Raw genomic sequence first — 8,419 nt, 5'->3', positions numbered from 1 at the left:
GCAGGATAGATGTAGAGAAGGAAGCGGCAGGATAGGTGTAGAGAAGGAAGAGGCAGGATAGATGTACAGTGGGAAGAGGCAGGATAGATGTAGAGAAGGAAGAGGCAGGATAGATGTAGAGAAGGAAGAGGCAGGATAGGTGTAGAGAAGGAAGAGGCAGGATAGATGTAGAGAAGGAAGAGGAAGGATAGGTGTAGAGAAGGAAGAGGCAGGATAGATGTAGAGAAGGAAGAGGCAGGATAGATGTAGAGAAGGAAGAGGCAGGATAGATGTAGAGAAGGAAGAGGCAGGATAGGTGTAGAGAGGAAAAAAGGGAAAAATCTACCTATCAATAATGTTTGTTGGGTGGCTACATAATGGTACTTGAATTGTTGTTGTTGTGGTCCTGATTTTCCGGGTGATTTTGTTTTCTTTAAGGAGTTCAGTGAGTTCCGTTCCGTTTCGTTCCGTTCCGTTCCGTTCCGTTCCGTTCCGTTTCGTTTCGTTCCGTTTCGTTTCGTTTTGTTTTATTATTTTAATTTATTTTATTTTATCTTATTTAATATTTGATTTACTTATTTTTTTATTATCGTTTATTTTAGGTTTATTAACGAGTCAGTCTTATGTCTCCCCTCGTCTCTCCACTCCCTGTCTCTCTCCCTGTCTCTCACTCCCTGTCTCTCTCACTCTCTGTCTCTCACTCTCTGTCTCTCTCACTCCCTGTCTCTCACTCCCTGTCTCTCTCACTCTCTGTCTCTCACTCCCTGTCTCTATTCCGTCTCTCTTTTATCTCGACTTTTATCGCTGTTGACTTTTGCCTCGCTGGAGTAACTCGAGCGAGGTGTAAATATTTGGTTCTTGGTTGAGTGTGAGTGTGTGTGTGTGTGTGTGTGTGTGTGTGTGTGTGTGTGTGTGTGTGTGAGGGAGGAAGGGAAGGGGAGGGAAGGGAAGGGAAGGGAGGAGGAGGAAGTCACCCTCACCCTTCGATAAAACGAGTCACGTGGTGCTTCTCTTATCACCTGTAGGGAAGCAAAAGGTGTGCTTGAAGGAGGGAGGGAGAGAGAGAATTATTATTATTATTACCTTATTATTATTATTATTGCCTTCCTCCATTAACTTTCATTACTATTATCACGTTATAGCCATAGGGTGTCCAATTATAGCACAGGAATTTGGTGACTTCATATCGATAGTCGTCCAATCGCTGCCCAGGAAGTCATGGCGATAAAAGCCCCCATCAATAGGATGCCTCTCAGGGGGGAGGGGGGAGGGGTGTTCGCTTGAGCGTTTATACTGCAACTCTCAAGTCCTCAGAGAGAAATTTTCTTCTTATCTGAAATGGTTATGGCGCGTGTGTGTTGAAAATGGCGGGAAAAGGAAAATAACATAAATATTTTAGACCGTAATATTTGGCTAAGACGAGGGAATTAAAGCTGAAAAGCCCTTTGAGTTTAATTCTTTTATACCGTCGCTTATGAACGCCACGTAAAGCGATTTTGTAGATGTTCTTTTGTTTTCAGATTATTAAACAAAATCTATTCACAGCTAAATATAATAAATAATAATGGTAGTTAATATAATCTTCACTAAATCATATAGAAAGTTTACGTGTGTTTAGCTTCATCTAATCCCTCTTGCACACTAATCTAATCTCTCTTGTACACAGACCTAATCCCTCTTGTACACTAATCTAATCCCCTATAAATACAATGTTATCATATCTATAGAAACAAAACACTGAATTTATAAAGGAATCAAATACTAACTAATAAGATTTTCTTTTTTAGCTTATGTCAACACCAAGAGCTTCCTGACGGAGTTGTGTTTACCACCTGGTCATCATCACCTCCAGGAGAGGAAGGGGGGGAGAGAGGAAGGGGAGAGGAGAGGGGAAGGGAGGGGAAGGGAGGGAGAGGAAGGAAGGGAAGGAAGGAGGGGAAGGGAAGGAAGGAGCTGAGGGAGGGAAGGGAGAGGGAAAAAGGACAAGGAGGGAAGGATAGAGGAGGGTGGAGGGTGGAGGGGGGGGGGGGGACACATGACATGCCAAAGAGCTTTTAAAAATAGAATAAAAATTACTAATAAAATGTGGTCAGGCAATGCTAAAAGGGCTTAAACCACACTCCTCATATTTATAACAATATTCTAATTTATTTTCATTCATTCATTCATCTCTTGAGTACCTGTAACTAGTTAACCCAGGTGTGTATGTCATCTAGGTCTGGCGTCACAGGTATTGGGTCAAGATGGTCATGTTTGCGTGTGTGTGTGTGTGTGTGTGTGTGTGTGTGTGTGTGTGTGTGTGTGTGTGTGCGACGGTGAGGGAGGTGGGTTGTGTGGATATAGAGTGTCTTGTGGATAGTGGATAGGATATGGTGTGTGGATCGTTAAATAAATATCATGCTCGTAAATTTGGAAACATACACTCACACACACACACACACACACATACAGACACACACACGGACACACGGACACCTGACTGTGCCAAAGGTGTCGTTTCACTTGGGTATAAATTAACCTGACAGGTGGAAACTGGCCGAAAAAGGACCCAACTGTTTTAATAAATTTTCCATTTATTTTCAGTAACAGCGAAGAGTAATTCTTTTGTGTTAGTCGTCAACAGAGGTACGACTATTGTACTGGCTGGTAATTGGCTTCCCTGATCAACTATGGGACTAATTGGTAGTTTATACAGGTGCTCTCTACATCTATAGCCAGGTCACCTGATGATAAGCTTCCCCAGGTAATTACGCAACGCAACACTAAACTAACCTAACCTTATCTTACTCAAGGGGCTAATTCATAGTACTCAAGGGGTTAACACATCGTACTCAAGGGGCTAATTCATAGTACTCAAGGGGTTAACACATCGTACTCAAGGGGGTGAAAACGTACTGAGGTCAATGACTTTTACACTTTAACAAAATATATTGTTTTAGTTATTCATCCAGAAAAAAAAAAAATACTAAATTCTTTATCATCAGACAATTTCACAGCGGAATAAAAACACGACAGACATTCACTCACATTTTTTAACATTTTATGATATGAGATCCCCTGAAGATTAGCCACCCCCAGAGAAGCATATTTGTGTCTGATATTTGAACGTTTTAAAGTCAAGTGAGAGGTTAGGTTAGGTTATTTAGCTGAGTAATAGGTAATGCACATACATGTTTATTGGTACAGGTAGGTCCAATACTTCCTAATTAAGCCGTGAGGTAAATATACAGGTGTTCTTATTACCTCCGGTAGGTGGGGTGGGCTGGGAGTGGGGTGGGCTGGGGGAGGGGTGGGCTGGGGGTGGGGTGGGCTGGGGGTGGGGTGGGCTGTTCCTCTGTCTGTCTGTCTGTCTCTCGTTCACACACCACATAACACACCACATACACCACATACCACACCACATAACACACCACATACACCACATACACCACATAACACACCACATTTTTCGCTTTTGTTTAAATTCCTCTGATTTTTAAAACGACAAAACATCTCGGTAAATATTTCATGCAAAACCTAATCAACAGACTGAAAAATAAATCACATTGTGTACTATTCTTTTAACTAATAAAGCTGTTAATTGTTAGAATGTTATTGACAGATATAAAAGAATATTATTTATTTTAGTTTAATTATTCACTATGATGAGTTAATAACATCATTATGGTATCTACAGTAAGTTGGGTTGGGTTGGGTGTGTGTGTGTGTGTGTGTGTGTGTGTGTGTGTGGATAGTCAGAATTTAATCTTCGTCAATACAGCGTCAGTTCTGCCTTTACGTCCGTCACGGGGTCACTACACTCTTTATCAAACTATCAATCAGGTACAAAGATCATTTCTATATTTAGGTTTAAAACTGTCAACCAAGCCACATGAAGTCACCTGGGAAATCATACAGGTAATATTAATTTATTATACGTATACATAAATGGCTTTATACGAGGTAAAAATATACATATATCACTGAATTATGTATAGATGATCAAGGTGTTGTGTGTGTGTCGAAATACTTGAGGTATATTTATAATGTATTAGTATAAGGTAAATTACTATATATATATATATATATATATATATATATATATATATATATATATATATATATATATATATATATATATATATATATATATATATATTTATTTATTTATTTATTTACTTTTTTACGGGAATTAGCCCACCCAGGCACAGGTCACTGACCCACATCGGGGCCTGGGGGGCAACAACAACAACAACAACAACAACAACAACAACAACAACAACAACAATAACAATAATAATAATAATAATAATAATAATAATAATAATAATAATAATAATAATAATAATAATAATAATAATAATAATAATAATAATAATAATAATAATAATAATAAAGAACCACAAAGAAATACAAAATGAAAAAAAATTCAAAAGTGAGAAACAATATATGTATGTTGTGTTGTCAATAGTAAGAGAAACAATTAAGACCCTGCAATTGTGTGTAAATGAGGCAGAAAGTCAGATCATCAACCTGGGACTTGGTCACATATGGCAGCAGGGTCTACCATTAGACAACACATTATGCTTCCAATATCTTCCCAGGTGGTAGTACCTCCCTGTTTGGTATCTACCTACTACCTACTAACATATATAATCAAGCTTTACTGTTCAATATAATTAAGCTTTACTGTTCAATATAATCAAGCTTTACTGTTCGTTATAATCAAGCTTTACTGTTCGTTATAATTAAGCTTTACTGTTCAATATAATCAAGCTTTACTGTTCGTTATAATCAAGCTTTACTGTTCGTTATAATTAAGCTTTACTGTTCAATATAATCAAGCTTTACTGTTCAATGTAATCAAGCTTTACTGTTCAATGTAATCAAGCTTTACTGTTCAATATACTGTTCAAATGTCCCCCTCTTACAAGAATGTTCCAATATTCCTCCAAATCTTTGATAAGTCTTTAAAAAAATCTTCCTCATCCCTCAGAAATCTTCCTTTTCCTAATCCTCCTCTCCCTTCCTCCTCCTGATTCTCCTCCTCTCCCCGCCTCTCCTCCCCTCCCTTCTCCCTTCCATTCCTTTCCTCCTCCTCTCCCCACCCAGCTCCTCCCCTCACCTCTGAAGGTCGACTGCCAAATTCCTGTACTTTTATTACTTAACTGTTATTATTCACCTCCAACAGTGGGCTCTTACTCCAACACTGTACATCCTCCAACACACACCAACATTCACCATCCTCCCACACAACTTCAAGGACAGACTTTAGTATTTCCGTGCCATATCTTCCCCCTCCTCCCACTCCTTCTCCTCCTCCTCCCCCTCCTCTTCCTTCTCCTCCCACTCCTCCCACTCCCACTCCTCCTCCTGCCCTCAGTAGCGACCTTCCACTTCTTCAAGAGTAAATCTCCCGAGAGTGTCATGACCCTTTGCCGTGTCTTTAAGCATTATTCACGCAGATTTTGTCCTGAAGATATCGGGAAAGAAGACCCAGTATCCCTTGGCCCTAACCCTCCTGCCGGCGACCCCCCACCCACCCCACCCCCCCAGGACGAGTCTCTAGAGCGAGGAGTATCGGCAGCAGTCAAGGATTATTCCGGCCCCCGTATTAGTAAGGGCTGACTGCCTTCGTGTGTGTGTGTGTGTGTGTGTGTGTGTGTGTGTGTGTGTGTGTGTGTGTGTGTGTGTGTGTGTGTGTGAAGGGTGAGGGAGAAATTATAAAATACACCTGAGAAAGGGTCGTTAATTAGTGGAGAAATAATAGGTAATGACAAAGAGACAGACAGATTGACAGACGGACAGACAGATATTTGTTACTACTACTACTATTACTACTACTACTACTACTACTACTAATTACAGGTATGGGACACAGGTGAGCACGTTGAGGTGATGGTTAATTGAAAACCTTAAAATTTAGTCTATGGTTCAGAAGACGTGTGTGCGGGGGGGTGTGGAATAATTATTAACCTAACCTAACCTAACCTAACCTAACCAATCACCACTATCACTACCACCACTACTATCACTGCTACTACTACTACTACCACCACTCTTTCCTTTCTTCCTTCCTTCCTTCCTCCCTTCCTTCACCAAACCGAAATTCTTGCATACACATAATATTTCGTCATTCTCTCATCCACTCCTTTACTATATCATCCTCGAACCTCCTCCTCAAATCTCATCCTCAAACCTCCACCTTGAACCTCCTCCTTGAACCTCCTCCTCAAACCTCCTTCTCGAACCTCCTCCTCGAACCTCCTCTCGAACCTCCTCCTCGAGCCTCCTCCTCGAGCCTCCTCCTCAAACTTCCTCCTCGAACCTCCTCCTCGAACTTACTCCTCAAACATCCTTCTCGAACCTCCTCGAACCTCATCCTTGAACCTCATCCTCGAACCTTATCCTCGAACCTACTCCTCAAACCTCATGAAATCATTACCCTAACCGAACACACACGGGGTAATAATATACTCGATTTAGTTCTGTCTAACAGAGAAAACCTCATTAGCAATGTCGAGGTAGGGAACGAGCTTGCAAACAGGGATCACAAAGAAATTAGATTCCAGTTAGATTTTCAGGGCAGACGTAAGGAAAATTCCACTGAAGTACCAGATTTCAGAAGGGCAAACTTTGACAGTTTAAAGAGGCAGCTGAGAGAGGGGGTGTCGAAATTGGCCGTGAACCTGACAGATGACTCCGACCTGATAACGAGATCTGAGATTGCCGAGTTCCACGACAATTTAAATAATGAGTTACTTAATGCACACAGGCAGAACATACCATACAAAAAACTCAGATCAGACAACAATGACCCTAAATGGATAAATAATTATTTAAAGAACATCATTGGCCAAAGGAAGGTTATAGATAGAAGGATAAAGCGTGGTGAAATTTACCTCCACGATTATTACAAGATATTGGTGAGTAGGGTTAAAACCGAGATAAGGGAAGCCAAGAGGAATAATGAGGTAAGGATAGCAAGGGAGGCGAAGACAAACCCCAAAGGATTCTACCAAATGTATCAAACTAAAACACGAGAAAAGATTGGACCAATACGGTCAGATACCGGCGAGCTCACTGATAACGATGGAGAAATGAGCAATAATTTGAATAAATATTTTTCAACAGTTTTCACCACTGAAAATTTATACATGATACCCGAGGCACTGACTCTATTCAGAGATAGTGAAGAAAACAAATTAAGCGAGATAGTAGTGACTAGTAACGATGTTAGTAAGCAAACAGACAAACTAAAGCCTAATAAGTCACCTGGTCCCGATGAGATATTTGCCAGAGTATTAAAGGAATGTAAGGAAGAGCTTAGTATGCCCTTAGCAAAGTTGTTTAACATGTCCTTAAAAACAGGTGTAGTACCAGAATCCTGGAGGATAGCGAATGTAATACCGATTTTCAAGAAGGGGATAGATCACTATCCTCTAACTACCGCCCAATCAGTCTAACATCAATAGTAGGCAAATTACTGGAAGCAATCATTTCAAACTCTATACGAAATCACCTGGAGAAGCACCGATTGATCAATGATTCCCAGCATGGCTTCACAAGCGGACGTTCTTGTCTAACTAATCTATTAACATCCTTTTCATCAGTTTTCGAATCGGTGGACGAGGGGCACAATTATGATGTGGTATATCTCGACTTTAGCAAAGCCTTCGACAGAGTCCCCCACGAAAGACTAATTAGAAAGGTAGAAGCACATGGCATCAAAGGTAACATCCTTAAATGGATTAGGGCGTGGTTACAGGACAGGAAACAGCGAGTGAGCATTAATGGCACTAAGTCCCATTGGAGCAACGTCACAAGTGGAGTTCCCCAAGGCTCAGTACTTGGACCATTATTATTTATTATATACATAAATGACATAGATATCGGCATAGACAGCAACATAAGTAAATTTGCTGATGACACTAAAATAGGACGTGTTATTAAATCTGACGAGGACTCGCAAAACTACAGGAAGATCTAAACAAATTTTTCGAATGGTCTGAAAAATGGCAGATGAAATTCAACGTCGGACAAATGTAAAGTACTCAGTATAGGAGATGTAAACAGGGAAACCAGATACCAGATGAACAGCGATGCCATAGAGAAATCCGACTGCGAGAGAGATTTAGGAGTAATGATAAGTAGGAACCTTAAGCCAAGTAAACAATGTGTTTTTGCTCGTAACAAGGCTAATAAAGTACTTGGGTTCATACAAAGGAGTGTTAGTTACAAGACTAGCGAGGTCATCCTAAAACTGTATCTTGCGCTTGTGAGACCACACCTGGATTACGCAGTTCAGTTCTGGTCACCGTATTACAGGATGGATATAGAATCATTGGAAAGAATTCAGAGGAGAATGACAAGACTAATCCCGGGCATTAGGAACCTTGAGTATAGAGACAGGTTAAACATCTTAATTTGCACTCCCTCGAGAGACGTAGAGCGAGGGGCG

This window comes from Homarus americanus, unplaced genomic scaffold (genome assembly GCF_018991925.1).
Source record: "Homarus americanus isolate GMGI-L3 unplaced genomic scaffold, GMGI_Hamer_2.0 scaffold24523, whole genome shotgun sequence".
NCBI lineage: Eukaryota > Metazoa > Arthropoda > Malacostraca > Decapoda > Nephropidae > Homarus > Homarus americanus.
The sequence above is the reverse complement of the archived record's forward strand: the minus strand, read 5'-3'. Positions refer to the sequence as shown.